Consider the following 4,953-nt stretch of genomic DNA (forward strand, 5'->3'; position numbering starts at 1 on the left):
GAGGGTCATGTCTAGTCAGCGGAGTGAGACAGCTCTATCTAGGGGAGTCAGGGTGAGACAGGTCTATGTGCTCTCTATGTATGTAGGGGAGTGTCTGTCTAGTGAGACAGCTCTCTATGTAGGAGGGAGTCATGTCTAGTGAGGCATGTCTAGTGAGACAGCTCTCTATGTAGAGGGAGCAAAGTCATGTCTAGTGAGACAGCTCTCTATGTAGGGAGGGGAGTCATGTCATGTCTAGTGAGACAGCTCTCTATGTGGGGAGGGGTCCTAGTGAGACAGCTCTCTATGTGGGAGGGAGTCATGTCATGTGAGACAGCTCTCTATGTAGGGAGGGGAGTCATGTCTAGTGAGACAGCTCTCTATGTAGGGGAGGGAGTCATGTCATGTCATGTCATGTGAGACAGCTCTCTATGTGGGGAGGGATGTCATGTCTATGAGACAGGGGGAGGGAGTCATGTCTGTCAGTGAGACAGCTCTCTATGTAGGGAGAGGGAGGGATGTCTAGTGAGACAGCTCTCTATGTAGGGAGGAGGCTCTCTGTCATGTCATGTCATGTCTAGTGAGACAGCTCTCTATGTAGGGGAGGGAGTCATGTCATGTCTAGTGAGACAGCTCTCTATGTAGGGAGGGAGGGATGTCTAGTGAGACAGCTCTCCCATATGTAGGGAGGGAGTCATGTCATGTCTAGTGAGGACAGCTCTCTATGTAGGGGGAGTCATGTCATGTCTAGTGAGACAGCTCTCTGTATGGGGAGGGAGGCAGGCAGCAGGCAGCTATCTTCAGGTTTCAAACAGACCCACAGTCTCCCTCTCTCTTTCACACACACACATACATCTTCTCATACACAAACACACATGCAAAAACACACACACACAAATAGATGAACAAACATACCACAGGTATACACACACTTGCAAACATACTTACAGCACACACACACACACACACACTTTACTGTACAGTACAGACTCTCTCCCTCGCACACACACACACACACACACACACACACACACACACACACACACACACACACACACACATCTTCTCATACACAAACACACATGCAAAAACACACACACACAAACAGACAGATAGACAAACATACTTACAGTATACACACACTTGCAAACATACTTACAGCACACACACACACACACACACTTTTGCGGTGCAGTTGCCACTCTCTCCCTCCCACACACACACACACACACACACACACACACACACACACTTTTCCTTGTCCTACCAAAATCATCTCCAGACCTGAATAAACCGTTCCAAGCCTGTGGGCATAACACATACTGTGTGTGTGTGTGTGTGTGTGTGTGTGTTGATAGCCACTACCCCTCAGTGCTAAATCAGATGCAGATAGGGGTGTATGTGTGTGTGTGTGTGTGTGTGTGTGTGTGTGTGTGTGTGTGGGTGTATGAGGGCCTCCTGGATGTTGGATTGGGATTAAGGATTCAGACCCCCCCAATCACTCCTGCTGCCAGGGAGCCCATTACAGAACATGTGTCTGTGTGTGTGTGTGTGTGTGTGTGTGTGTGTGTCTGTGTGTGAGTGTGTGTGTGTGTGTGTGTGTAGAAGAAGGACAGCAAGGCCCCAGTGGGCCAAAGAAACTCTTCAAGGACAATATCAAGACCAGCCTGAAAAACTTTCTGAAGCCTGAAGAACACATCCTGCGACTGGGAGGATCTTGCGTTGATCAGGGACTACTGGAGAAAAGCAGGACGATGCAGGACGATGCAGGACCCCGCCAAACAGAATTCCGCCACCACACACACACCTCAACCTTCCAACTCCGCCGCGCCGCTAGGACAAATACACACACACCTCAATCTTCCAATGCCCACACTGTAGCAGAATCTGTCGATCACGAATCGGCCTTTACACATACACACACAAAGGCACACACACACACACACACACACACACATACACACACACACACACACACTGGAGATGAGGGAATGTTTGCAGTTGCTGTAGGGACCCTATGAGGTAAGGCATGCTTCACTGGGCCCTTCCTGGAAGCCTGTGTGTGTGTGTGTGTGTGTGTGTTATGGTCTGCCAGAGACAGATTGAAGGCAGTAGTCCTGTACGAGCTGCTTAGTCTATCAGATGGTGTTTTAGTCTTCTCCATCATAGTGTGTGTGTGTGAATGTGTGTGTGTGTGTGTGCCTGGCTTAGGATCAGCTGTTTGCTGGTGTTAAGGCAGCTAGCACTTTGTGAGGTACCGCAGGCATTACAGGAGTGTGTGCTTTTGTGTGTGCTTTTGTGTGTGTGTGTGTGCGTGTGTGTGTGTGTGTGTGTGTGTGTGCTTTTGTGTGTGTATGTGTGTGTGCTTTTGTGTGTGTGTGTGTATGTGAGTGGGGTGTGTGTGAGCAGGGGTTTCTGCTCTGTCGGGTTTGTGGGTGAGATTTGGGGGCGACGTCTCTGAAATGTCAATGTTGATGGATGCTTTGCAGAGTGTGTGTCCATGTTCATGTCTGAGTGTGTGTGTGTGTGTGTGTGTGGGGGGGGGGGGGTGGGGGTTGGTACATGTGTGTGTGTGAGTGCGGTTTTGTTTGGCGCTGTTGTCTGTTGGAGACTAGCGTTAACGTCAGTGCGGTTTACAAGCAGAATTGGTAGGCCATGTTGGTGTCACACACACACGCACACACACACACACACACACACACACACACACACACACCACACACACACACACACACACACAAACACACACACAAAGGCCATGTTCGTTTCTGCTGCAGCTTTAGGCCTCAGATACGATCTCAGTCACACACACACACACACACACACACAGACACACAGACACACACACACACACAAGGCCATGTTCATTTCTGCTGCAGCTTTAGGCCTCAGATACGATCTCAGTCACACACACACACACACACTGAGTCCATGTTGGTTCCTGCTACTGCGTCACATTCAGAAGAAATGATTACACTGGCGCCACCAGCAGCTAGTTCACACTTGCTGGATTACATGAACATTCATACACACACACACACACACCACACACAGCTCACAAGCTCAAGCACACACACAAACAAACACATTACAACCCTTTATCAGCAGGGTTTCTAAATTCACTTTTTTCTAAAGTTACTAGCCAATCAGGATTTCTACTAGCCAAATTTTCGGTAAAAAATAAGAGGATTATGAGTTTATGAGATGAGTGTCACTGAATGCATTTGATCATTTTATTAACATTGTTGGCAGAATACATACCATAACATATACACAGAAAGTGCAAACACTTCATTTCATGTTTGGGATCTCTATCTATCTATCTATCTATCTATCTATCTATCTATCTGTCTGTCTATCTATCTGTCGATATCCTCATCCCCTGCTTCATTCCTCCTCTCAGCCCCCCATAAGTATGTCCCAACCACCGCGCATTTAGTTTAATCTTAACTTAATAAACTTAAGTTAATTGTTCATTCCTTGTGTTTTCTGGTAGGCGGCTCGTTCGTTTCCATGGTCTCTCACACAGCCAATGGGAGTATGGCATCATCACTTAGCATTACGGCAGCCAATGGGGTATGACACGTCATCCCTTAGCATTACGGACAGCCAATGGGAGTATGAAACGTCATCACTTAGCATGTAATGACACCGTGGTCATGTGGTTATGTGGCGTGTGTATAAATCAGGTTTATAGGCCAAGTATACTTGTAGTATGTACTAATAGTATACTTGCATATACAAGGAATTTGGTCTCTTGCATTTTACACTAACCCAGAGCAGTGAGCTGCCTGCATCAACAGCGGCTTCGAGGAGCAGTGAGGGGTTAGGTGCCTTGCTCAAAGGGCACTTCAGCCCGTGGATGTGGGCATGGGAGACTAGTGCTCAACCTTTCCACCACCCACATATGTCCTACTGGTGGGGATCGAACCGGCAACCCTTCAGTTACAAGCCCGAACCCTAACCAGTAGGCCCGGCTGCCCCAATGTGTTTGTATTTGTGCATGTAGCGTGTGAGTGTGTGTGTTTGTGTGTGTGTTTGTGAGTGTGTTTGTGAGTGGGGTGTGTGTTTGTGAGTGTGTGTGTGTGTGTGTGTTTGTGTGTGTGTTTGTGAGTGTGTGTGTGTTTGTGTTTGTGAGTGGGGTTTGTGAGGTAATGTGTGTTTGTGAGTGTGTTTGTGAGTGGGGTGTGTGTTTATGAGTGTGTGTGTGTATGTGAGTGGGGTGTGTGTGTGTGTGTGTGAGTGTGTGTTCTGTGTTCTGTTAGTAGTTCTGTCAGACGCGTTCAGCTGATTGGCTGAGATTCTGAGTGGTACAGGGTTGTTAAATGTACTGTGTGTGTGTGTGTGTGTGTGTGTGTGTGTGTGTGTGTGTGCAGCGACTGGCAACAGTGTCCATACCACATGTGGGTCCAGGTGTGTGTGTGTGTGTGTGTGTGTGTGTATGTGTCCTCCAAGGAAGGACCCCCGTGTGTGTGTGTTCTCTACTGAAGGATAAAGGATGTATGGGTCCTCATATGACCTCTGACCTCTCAATGCCCCCCCAAATCCTCCCCAACCCTACCCCTGACCCCAAATCCTCTCCTGCCAAAAATAAAGCAGCTTCAAAAAAGACCGCTCACTCTCACAGGAAGTTCAAACACCCCCCCCCCCTCCCCAGGAGACCTAAGCTTCTCTTCTCTTCTCTTCTCTTCTCTTTTTTCTCCTGTCCTTTCTTCTCCTCATCTTCTCTCCTCTCCTCTCTTCTCTCCTCCTCAGTTCTCTCCTCTCTTCTCTCCTCCTCAGTTCTCTCCTCTCTTTTTCTCTCTCCCTCCTCAGTTCTCTCCTCTCTTCTCTCCTCCTCCCATCGGTCTCCTCTCTTCTCTCCTCCTCAGTTCTCTCCTTTCTTCTTCTCTCCTCTCCTCCTCTCCTCTTTTCTCTCCTCTCCTCTTCTTTTCTATTCACTTCTGTTCTGGTTTTGTCTCTTCGTCCTCACAC

This window comes from Alosa alosa, chromosome 6 (genome assembly GCF_017589495.1).
Source record: "Alosa alosa isolate M-15738 ecotype Scorff River chromosome 6, AALO_Geno_1.1, whole genome shotgun sequence".
Classification (NCBI taxonomy): Eukaryota; Metazoa; Chordata; class Actinopteri; order Clupeiformes; family Clupeidae; genus Alosa; species Alosa alosa.